Genomic DNA, 12,191 nt, shown 5'->3' with positions numbered 1-12,191 from the left:
TTTGTATTGTTTTTTAATATCAGTTTCAGTAATAATGCTCTAATCTGTAATTTCTTTCTTAGTACTAGCTTTCAATTTGGGTTATTTGCTTTCAGGACTTTGATGTGCATCATTATGCTATTTATTTGAGCTCACTATTTTTCTCATGAAGGAATTTACCACTATAAATTTCCATCTTAGGACTGTTTTCACTGTGTCTCATGGGTTCCGGTATATTGTATTGGGGTTATCATTTGATTCCAGAACATAATTTTTTCCCTGAATCCTTTCTGTGGCCCATGGATTAGTTAAGGTGATATTGTTTAATTTCCATGTTTTTGCCTAATTTCTCTGGTTTCTGTTGCCATTAATTTCAATTTTCATTGCATTATGATCTGATAATATGCATGGGATAATATTAGTTCTTTTGCATTTACTTAGGCGTGCTTTATGTTGGCTATCATGTTGATCTGTTTTGGACAAAGTTTTATGTGCTGCTGAAAATAATGTGTATTCTTTTATGGTTGGATGGTAAGCTGTGTAGTAAGTCCATTTGTTTGAAGATTCGTTTCAGCTCTGTTTTTGTTGTTTGTCTACTTTATCTATTTGTGACAATACAGTGTTGAGATTCCCTGTTACAATTGTATTGGTGTCATTCTGATTTTTCATGTCCACTAGTTTTTTATGAAGTTGGATGTGCAGGTGCATATGTTTTCATAATTCATATCATCCTGTTGAATTGTTCCTTTAACCAGTACATAGTGACCTTCTTTTCCTATTCTGTTCATTTTGGCTGGAAATCCATTTTGTCTGTAATTAGGATAGCTACTTCTGCTTTTTTCTGTGTTCCCAGTACATGGAATATTGTTTTCTATCCTTGATTTTTAATCTTTAAATTTCTTTTTAAATTAAATGTGTTTGTTTATATAGTGTTGAGTTTTGTTTCTTGAGCCATTCTGCCAATCTGTCTTTTGTTTGGAGAATTTAGACTATTCACATTGAGAGTTATTACTGAGAGATAGTGACTTATTTCTGTGATTGTATTATTTTACTTTTTCTAATTTCCTTATGTTCTTTTGTTTGCTTAGTTGCTCATCTTGCCTGGTATACTCATTCTTTTTGAGTTATTGGTGTTCATTGTCTGTAGCATATCCATGAAAAAGTTTTGTAATGCTGATTTGGTGGTCAAGCGTTTCTTGATATGCTCCTTGTCATGTAAATACCTTATTTTCCTATCAATTTAGAAGAAAAATTTTGTTGGGTACATTAGTTGGAGTTGAAAGTAGCTACCTTTTATCACTTGAGACACTTCTTTCAAAATCCTGGTGACTGGGAAACCAAGCAACCAGCTTGCCTCCCTGGTAAGCAGCTATGGTGTGGCAGGCTGCAGCCACCCCAGAGGGAGAACCACCAGCGACTCCTGAGATCCACGCCATGTTGGAACTTAGGGTGCTGAGAAACCAAGCAAACCAGCTTTCCTCCCTCATAAGCAGCTGTGGTATGGCAGGCTGCAGCTGCCCCAGGGGGAGAGCCACCAGCGACTTCTGAGATCTGTGCCATGTAGAACTTAGGGCACTGGGAAACCAAGCAACGAGCTTGCCTCCCTGCTAGGTGGTAGTGAGCCTACTGTAGCATGGGCTGAGAATCAAACATCCCACCACCCCCCCCCCTGTTAGCAAATGGGAGCCAGAGATCTGAGCATCTGTTGGGAGGTTGACCATATGCATTATAGCAAATAAGGGGGATTTCCTTCTATCATCTCTTTGAAGGCAAATATTTTTACCACTGTTTTGCTTTATTCTGATTAATGATATTGTGCTATTCAATTTTCTGTTTTGACAAGTTCTATAATGTTCTGTATTTCATTTTACTTGGCTATACCTGATTGAAAGAGCAACTATTTTGAAGATAACAAAATACACTGTGGTACCTATTACTATTATCATGGTAACCTGCTGTGAATTTCTGTACCAATTTCACTACACTGTCTAAATTGGCTTTATTCTGTCTTGTTCTGTTGTATCATACTACCTTCAAAATAATAAAAAAAAATTTAAAAACCCTCCTGGCATTTTAAGTTTTGTGTAGAGAAGTCTGTTCTAATTCTGATGGGTTTGCCTTCATAACTGATTGTTGCTTTTCTGCAAGAGATTTTAAGATTCTCTTCCTTTTTAGCACTTTTGGGATTTTTGACTATGATGTGAGAGGGAATATTTCTCTTATGATTGTGGCTAATTGGGATTCTATATCACTTATCTGTACATTTGCTTCTTTCAAAATATATGGAATGTTTTCTAGTAGTATTTTCTACAAAGAAGTATTTATGCCATTTATGTTGTATGTTGAATTTTTGCTTATTCCAATTACTGTTTTTTTTTCTTTTTTTGCATCATCTAGGACTTGTTGTATCCATTTTTCGTATTATCCTGTTGCTTTTAAGGTGTCTTTGATTGGTTTATCTTTAAAGGCATCATTATCCAGTTCTGAAATTCTGCTCTCACATTGATCACTTTTGCTGCACATACTTTCAATACATTTTTAAACTCTTGGGTTTGCGATTGATCCATTTTACTTTATTCTAGTTCTTTCATATATTTATCATTCATATTTTGTATCATTTTGTTTAGGTTTTCTAGCTTTTGTCTTATTGTATTTGGATCTTGTCTTACTGCTTCTGGATCTTTTGGTTACCACTGCCATTATCAGTTTAATTATATTTTCAGTGATCTCACTGAGTACCACTTTGATCTTTTTTCTAACCTATTTTGTTTTTTCAGTTAATTAATGTTCCTTACACTGTTCTGACCCTTGGTGCCGCTTGAATTGGTTTTAGGTGATTTGGGAGTTTGTGGAGGCATTTTATTACTTGTCTTCTCATATTTCTATTTATTGTTTCCTTCTTCATTTTATTTTGTGCTGAGGTTTCTGGATGCTTATAAAGACTTTGTTGGTAATATAGAGATCCCGTTAGCTGCTTTGCAATGACGAACTTTGGGCATAGCTAACTGTAGTCATTTGTCTCAGCTCCAAAATCTGGCTAACTTGGTTAATTTATGAGATGTAGGATGTAGTGAAATTAGCCCACCAACCAAGTTTTCTGAAAATTTCCTCTTAATATTATTAATGTTACAAAAGTAGTCTTAGCATTGGCTTACAGAGAAATAGTGACAATTATGCAATCCTGGTAATATCAAAGCAATTCAGCTATAGTAGTATGTTCAAGAAAAATTGAATATTAACATCATATGAACCAATTATGCACCACTTTTAATCCTAGATAAGAAATTCAAAATTATGATGCAAACATAAAGACACCACAGGTGTTGACTTACAGCTAATTCTCTGTATTAAATTCAGTAGCTATGTCTCTTTTGATGGTAGAAAAGAATTCAGTGTAATTTTTCAGAGTTAGCTATCAAATCTTTATGTTTATATTCTCAAAGATACAGGATTTTGGAATGGGAAGTAATGGAAAAGGAAAAATTTGATGCCTTAATTTCTTTTTTTAAATTTTATTTAAGAGGAAAAAGAGAAAAACACAAAACAAAACAAAGCGGTATAAGGGTACACGTAATACAGAACTACAAGAAAAAAAAAACCAGTAAGAAATCACCTGTTAATAGATTACATATTATCATCTTAGAAACAGTTGCTCAAATCACAGTATCAAAGAATACAAAGTGGACATTCAAACAGAGAGACTGCAAACAGCTGTGTTCGATGATTCAAAAACATTAATATAGTCAGCGATTTAACACCCCTAAACACATTTGCTGTTATATCCATTAGAGCTCTTTTTTTTTCCCTCTCTTTTTTACAACAAAATTTACACATTTTGGATTTTATTACTCCTTAGTTCTTATTACTTTTTTGGGGGGGAGAGAATAAAGTCAAATATGGCAAAACAAAGCTGTCAGTCAAAACCAAGGATAGACATAGCACATGATGTAGAACAGAGTACAAGGTTATCAACAATGGTTATCAACATTGTCTCTTGTTTCCTTAAAAAGAATTGTCTATCTCATTAGATATTATAAAGTTGGACAAAACAGTAGAGAACAAGACCAATACAACTTAGGCATTGTAAACATTACAGGACTTCCAAAGGAGACAATAGTCAAACCAGAATGGGCATCTTAGTGAATCTTATTGCCTTCAAAGTAGTTGCCTATACCCTCAAACTTGATACTATCACACAGAATGGAACAGAGTCTAATCAGTCAAAACAAGATCGTGGGAGTATTACAGGACTTCAAAACAAGTTAATAGGAAATCAAAAAGAGTTACTATTATATATCCTAATTTTATTAATTTTCCCCTTAATTAAAACAAACATAAGAAATAACTAAATAATTTTTTTAAAGAATAAGGGAGAGATTGAGATAAAACAGGACATAACAATATAACAATACAGGTCAAAGCATGACTGTTTCAGCAATCTAGTGCTTCACCACCAAATAACCCGACTTAATAGTAGTTACCATAGTTTCTGTCTTTTTCCTTGAAATATTTGGATAAAACTTCATATACTATAGCCTCAAATATTTCCATATCAAGAAGCCCAGAATAAATCCTTTCCAATTAATTAATGAAAACTTTGTAAGGCTTCAAGGCCACATAATGGGGAATCATGATTACCACATATTTTTATATATTTGAATCATTACTTACATTAGGGAAACTATTTGATATTCACACATGCGAGATTGATTTATTTCACTTATGAGTATGGTCTCAAGCTGCGCACATTTACTGATAAATATCTCAATGTGATCCTTCTTTATAGCTGAATAATACTCCATTGTATAGAAATACCACAACTTTTTTATCCATTCCTCAGTTGATGGACACTTGGGTTGTTTCCAAGATCTGGCGATTACAAATTGTGCTACTATAAACATAGGTGCATATATATCACTGTGGTATGATGCTTTCAGTTCTTCTGGGAATATGCCTAGAAGTGGAATAGCTGGAATAAATGGGATTTCCAATCCCAACTTTTTGAGAAATCTCCAGACAGACCTCCACAAAGGCTGTACCAGTCTACACTCCCACCAACAGTGCAGGAGAGTTCCTTTTTCCCCACAGCCTCTCCAGCATTTGTTGTTGTTGGTTTTCTTGATCCTGGCCATCCTTTCAGGAGTGAGATGGTATCTCAGTGTGGTTTTAATTTGCATTTCTCTAATGACCAATGATGATGAACATTTTTTCATGTATTTATTTGCCATTTGCATTTCTTCATCTGAGAATTGTGTATTCATCTCAGATGCCCATTTTTGGATTGGATCTTTGGGGGTCTGAGTTTTTTTAATTCTTTATATGTTTTAGACAAGAGTCCCTTTTCTGAGAGAGAGTTCACTAAAATCTTTTCCCAGTTTGTGGGTTTTCTTTTCACTATGCTGGAGATTTCTTTTGACATGCAGAAACTTTTTAATAAAAAGTGGTCCCACTTATTGATTCTGGGAAGTATTTCCTGTGCGGTTCGATTCCTGTTCATGAATTCTCTACCTACTCCTATGTCTCCAAGGCTTTTACCCAATTTGTCTTCCAATAGATTTAGTGTTTCTGTTTTAATATTCAGATCTTTGACCCATTTAGATTTTAATTTAGTACATGGTGATAGACATGGGTCTAGCTTTAGTTTTCGGCAAATGGAGAGCCAGTTTTTCCAACACCATTTTTTAAAGAGACTGTCGTTCTTCCAATGAACCTGCTTGGCTCCTTTATCAAAGATAAGGTGGTTTAGTGTGTTTGTAGTTGTGGTTGTATCTTCTAATCTATTCCATTGATCTATGGCTCTGTTTTGATTCCAATACCATGTTGATTTTACTACTGTTGCTTTGTAGTATAACTTCAAGTCAGGGATTGTGATGCCTCCTGCTTTGTCTTTGCTGCTTGCAATTGCCTTTGCTATACTAGGTCTCTTCTGGTTCCAGATGAAATTTAGGAGTGATTTCTCTAGATCTATAAGGTATGTTGATGGTATTTCTATTGGGATTGCATTGAATCTGGATAACAGTTTTGGGAGAATGGCCATCTTCACAATGTTTGTTCTTCCTATCCATGAGCAAGGGATGTCTTTCCATTTTCTGAGATCATCCTCAATTTCTTTTTTCAGTGTATTATAATTTTCACTGTATAAGTCTTTCACTTCTTTCATAAGAGTAATTCCTAAATATTTCATTTTTTGCTTGCTAATGTGAAGAGTGCAGTTTCTCTTATTTCCCTCTCTGTGATTTTGTTGTTCGTGTATAGGAATGCTATTGATTTCTGAATATTGATTTTGTATCCAGCCACATTACTGAATTTATTTATTGTATCTAAGAGTCTTTCAATGGAGTTTAGGGGGTCTTCTATGTAGAGAATCATGTCATCTGCAAACAATGACAATTTAACTTCTTCTTTTCCTATCTTTACCCCTTTTATTTCTCTTTCTTACCTAATTGCTCTGGCTAGTACTTCCAGTACTATATTAAATAGGAGTGGTGATAAAGGACATCCTTGTCTTGTGCCTGATTTTAAAGTAAAGGCTTTCAATTTTTGGCCATTTAGTATGATGCTGGCTGTTGGTTTGTCATAAATGGCCTTTATTATATTGAGGTAAAGACCATCTATTCCAATTTTCTGTAAAGTTCTTATCATGAATAAATGTTGGACCTTATCGAAGGCTTTTTCTGCATCTATAGAAATGATCATGTGATTCTTATTGTTGGCTTTATTGATATGGTGGATTACATTTATTGATTTACGTATGTTGAACCATTCTTTCATTCCTGGGATGAATCCCACTTGGTCATGGTGTATAATCTTCTTGATGATTTGCTGGATCCTATTTGCCAATATTTTATTGAGGTTTTTTGCATCTGTGTTCATTAGGGAGATCGGTCTATAGTTCTCTTTTTTAGTTGGGTCTTTCTCAGGTTTTGGTACTAGAGTAATATTTGCTTCCAGGAATGACTTAGGAAGGATTGCTTCCCTTTCAATTTCATTAAATGTTTGAGGAATCTTGGCATTAGGTCTTCTTTGTATTTCTTGTGGAATTCTGCAGTGAATCCATCTGGGCCTGTGCTCTTCTTGGTGGGTAAGGACTTAATTACATTTTCAATTTCATTAACAGAGATTGGGTTATTCAACAGTTTTACATCCTCTTGATCTAGCTTTGGTACTTCATATGCTTCTAAGAATCTGTCTATTTCTTCTGTGTTATCAAACTTTTGAGAGTAGAGGTTTTCGAAATAGGTGTTGATGATCTTCTGTATTTCTATTGGGTCTGTAGTGATTTCACCTTTTTCATTTCTTATTGCATGAATTTGAGCTTTTTCTTCCCTTTTTAAAATAAGGTTGGCTAGGGGCTTATCGATTTTATTTATTCTTTCAAAGAACCAACTCTTTGATTCATTGATTCTTTGGATTGTTTTCTTAGTCTCTATTGCATTGATTTCTGCTCTGATTTTTATAATTTCCTCTCTTCTTTTGGCTTTGGGCTTGACTTGCTCTTCTTTTTCTAGCTGTTTGAGGTGTAGCATCAAGTTATTTATTTGTATTCGTTCTGTTTTCCTGATGTGGGAACTCAGTGCAATAAATTTTCCTCTCAGGACGGCTTTCATTGCATCCCACAAAATCCGGTAAGTTGTATCTGCATTTTCATTTTCTTTTAGGTATTGTTTAATTTCTTCTTTAATTTCTTCTGTGACCCACTGATTACTCAAGAGTGTGTTATTCAGTTTCCATGTGTTTGCGGGATTTTTGCAGTATCTTTTATCATTAATATCTAATTTCAGAGCGCTATGATCCGATAACATGCAAGGGATGATTTCAACTCTTTTGCATTTGTTTAAATATGTTCTGTGAGCTAATATATGGTCTATTTTAGAGAATGATTCATGTACTGCTGAGAAGAATGTGTATTCTGATGTTGTTGGGTGGAACATTCTGTATATGTCTATCAAATCCATTTGTTCACAGGTGTGATTCAGTTCTGTTATTTCTTTGCTCATTTTCTGTCTGGTTGATCTGTCCCTTGGTGTCAATGGCGTATTAAGGTCTCCTGTTACAATTGTATTACTGATAATTTGAGTTTTCATTTCTATTAATAATTGTTTTATATAACTGGGTGCTCTGGAGTTTGGTGTGTATATATTTAGGATAGTTATCTCTTCCTCTTGGAGTTTTCCCCTTACGAGTATGTAGTGACCTTCTTTGTTCTTTATGGTCATTGTTGGTTTAAAGTTCACGTTATCTGCAAACAGAATGGCTACTCCTGCCTTTTTTTTTTGGATTCCTGCTGCATGAAGAATTGTTTTCCATCCTTTGACTTTCAGTCTGTGAGTATCCTTCTGGGTTAGATGGGTTTCCTGTAAACAGCATATGGTTGGATTTTGTTTCTTGATCCATTCTGCTAGTCTGTTTCTTTTGATTGGTGCATTGAGATCATTTACATTAATGATTATTACTGTTAAATGCTGGTTTATTGTAGGAATGTTATCTCTCTGCTGTTGCATCTTTATCTTCTGTTCTGTTTAATTATTTGCTTTGCTTAGTGGTTTTTTCCTTTGTGTATCTAAACTGTCTTTCAATATTTTTTGCAGTGTTGGTTTGGTGTTCATGAAGTTCTTCAGCTGTTCTTTGTCATGGAAGTATCATATTTCACCATCTATTTTGAATGATAGTTTTGCAGGATATATCAGTCTCGGTTGGAAATCATTTTGCTTTAGGATCTGGAATACTTTACTCCATGCTCTTCATGACTTTATTATTTGTGATGAGAAGTCTGCTGTGATTCTGATAGGTTTTCCTTTATAAGTGATCTGTCTTTTCTCTCTGACAGCTTTTAATAATCTATTCTTGTGTTGGATTTCTGGGATGCTGATTATTATATATCTGGGTGTAGTTTTATTTTGATTTTGACTATTTGGAATTCTATATGCTTCCTGATGTCAGTTTCTGATCTCATGCTTGGGAAATTTTCAGCTATTACTTCTCTAAATATCCTCTTGACATCCTTTATGTTGTCTCCTTCTTTTTCATTAATCCCTATCATTCTTATGTTATTCTTCTTTGCATCATCTTGCAGTTGTTGACTTGTTGTTTCCTAATTCCTTGTTATTTTTAAAAGATCTTTCCTTTCCTGTTCATTAGCTGCAATCCTGTATTCAAGGTCTGAAATTTTATTTTCAGTTTCATTAAGGCAGTTTTTACAACTTTCAGTGGAGTTTTTTATTTCCTGTATATCTCTGTGCATCTGCATTATGTATTGTGTTTGTTTCTTATATTGCTTATCTAGGTATTCTATCTTTTTGTTTAGTTCCTCCTATTTTTTATCTGTGTTTTCTTTAGATATATTCAGAATCTCTTTCATTTCTTTTATCATTTCTTCTTTTATCTGGGAGATTATTTTGTGTTTGAATTTCTTTAAAGCTTCCTGGAGTTGCTTGTCAATTTCAGTAGCTATTGTGTCCGATATTTGAGGTGGATGGGATATATTTTCTTCTATATACATTGCTCCTAGGGTTTCTTGAGATGTGCTGGAGGTTTGAGGTTGTAATTTGGTCTTTCTTTTTGTCATTTTCCTATATTTCTGTGTTTCATGTGTTATTTGAAAGCTTCCTCAGGGTCTGTTGAAAATCCCCTTCTACGTTTGCAGCTACTGAGACTCTGGTACCACGCTACCCCAAGCCATTGGGCCTGCAGAACCAATGGCCCTCCTCTGCCTGCTCAGAACTCCACAGTTCCAGACAAGCTGGGCCTCAGGGACACTGTGCACCCACCTGCCCCTTGGAAGCTCCACAGCTCTTCAATCGCAGCCGGGTAGGGTACTCACCATAGGCCGTGGTGCCTTAGGAACCTGTGATCCCTCCCTGCTTGCAGAGATATCCACAGTCCTCCAGACACACAGAGAGGCCGATGCAGGCACCTCAGATCCGCCCAGCTCCTCCTCTGCACACCGATGGCTAGGCGTGCCACCAAAACAGGCTGGCCTCTGGGGATAGTGTGGGCCCGCCCACCCATCGGAAGCTCAGCAGTTCTCCAAGTGCAGCCAGGATGGGGAGGTGGATGTAGAGGCCTCTAACCCACTACTCCACTTCACTGCACCCAGAAGCCTGGAGGGTCCGGAACAGTCTGAGATTTGGGCAGAGTGTCCTGAGCACTCACCACAGGCCACGGTGCCTCAGGAACCTGCGATCCCTCCCTGCTTGCAGAGATATCCACAGTCCTCCAGACACACGGAGGGGCCGATCCAGGCACCCCAGATCTGCTCAGCTCCTACTCTGTACACCGATGGCTAGGCCGATGCCTTAATTTCTATGAGAAGTAAGAGAGACATATGGTACAAAGGATCTAACTTAGGAATAGAAGGGTGTTTATAGAATTAGAGTTAAGAAAAAACTGATTACATGTAAAAAAGAAAAAGTTGTAAAAAGCTATATAGGGATTAAAATAAGAAAAAGTTAAAGATTAAAAGGGGATGAAGGCTGGGGATATAGCTCAGTGGCACAGTGCCTGTCAGGCAAGGGCAAGGTCGTGAGTTCAATTCCTGGTACCAAAAAAAAAATAAATAAAATAAAAAGATGAAGAGGAAAAAATAACAAAAAAAAGATGAGAAGTAAGGAAAAATGGCAAAGGAAAGTTCTTCAAGCCTTAACAAACTGATGAAAAAGGAAAGATAAAAGGAAAGATGAAAAAACTAGGGGAAAAAACGCTTCACAACCCCCTCCCCAAAAAAAACCCAAAATGCAAATAAATAGCAACAATAAACTCACAAAAACAGAAGAAAAAAATTTCTCAGTGATACTATGTTTTTTTTTTTTTCTTTCAAGTTCTACAGTTCTGGAGCAGTGTCCATATTAACATTGATAAAGAAGGCAGTCCAACCCCAGATTTGTGCTGTATTCAGACACCAGCAAGCAGTAGGATTAGGATGAGGATGCCAGTGTCATGAATTTAAAATCCAGAGTAGTTTAGGCTGAGCTTAGCCTCTGGTTGTGGGGGCAGAGCCCATGTGATTTAGCTTAAATCCCTTAGAACTCTCTGGCCTGACTACAGTGTGCTGACAATGGCTGTCTATGGGGCTGTCTCTCATCCAGCCACTATGGGCCCTGAATTGAAGTCATTCTGGTGCTGATCTGAGTCTCAGGTTCAAATAGTCAACTCTTCCCCAGAATGGCATCCAACCAAGCACTCTTTTTAGGGGTTATGTCAGATACATGGACAACAGTCACCAACTGTTGCAGGTCTAAGAACTCATGTGGGAACAGAAACCCACACTTTCCTTGCAGCTCACAGCACCCACCAGTCTGTTTCACCACCATGTTACTCTGAATCCCACTGAAGTGTCAAGCTTTTACTTTCTTGCTAAAGGTTCAGTCTTTCTGTATCATGAGCCATGAACCAGGAACTGTGGAGAAAGTACAGATTGTCTCTTCCCTTTTCTGCATTGTTTTCTGTCTCTTCAAATTCTCTGTAGGTTTTAATTTTCCTGTCAGATTCTTCCTTGTTATTGGAGAGTACTTCTCTCTTTTCTTCCCAAATTACTATTTTTCAGGGTCTGTATTCTGAATCTTGGATAGGCTAAGTTGTTCTTTCCTGCTCCCTCACTTTCTCAGAAGTCTATAGATAGCACATTTTCATTTATCACTTCATCATTTGTTGTGCATACAAGCTACTTGCATAATTTATTTATGAATTGTGCTGCTATAAAGATTGGTATGTATGTGTCTCTTTAAACTGATGTCCATGCCTCTTTTTGGAAGATATGTAAAAAGGGAATAGCTGGGCCTAATTCTATTTCTTTGAGGAATTTTCATAATATTCTCACTGACAATGTAAGAAGGTCCCTTTTTCACAGCAGTGAGTTTAGCATTTGTTATTATTTGATTTCCTAATGATTGCCATTCTGTCTGGTGGAAGATGAAATCTTAATATTCTTGTACTTTGTGTTTCTCTAATAACCAATGATGTTGGTTATTTTTTCATGTGTTTCTTGACTGTTACTGTTCTGAAAAATGTCTATTCTCTTCACTTGCCCATTTTTGAAATTGACTCTTTCATTTTGTGGGGTCTATTTTATTTTATTTTTTTAGTTCTTTATATATTCTAGATATTAGCCTTTAGCCTAAGAAATAGCTGGCAAAATCTTTTTCTCATGCTGTAAGTTGTCTCTTTGCTGATTATTTCCTTTGCTGTGCAGAAGGTTTTTAATTTGATATAATAAT

This window comes from Cavia porcellus, unplaced genomic scaffold, assembly GCF_034190915.1.
Source record: "Cavia porcellus strain 051 isolate PalLab524CR breed Dunkin Hartley unplaced genomic scaffold, mCavPor4.1 scaffold_3, whole genome shotgun sequence".
NCBI lineage: Eukaryota > Metazoa > Chordata > Mammalia > Rodentia > Caviidae > Cavia > Cavia porcellus.
The sequence above is the reverse complement of the archived record's forward strand: the minus strand, read 5'-3'. Positions refer to the sequence as shown.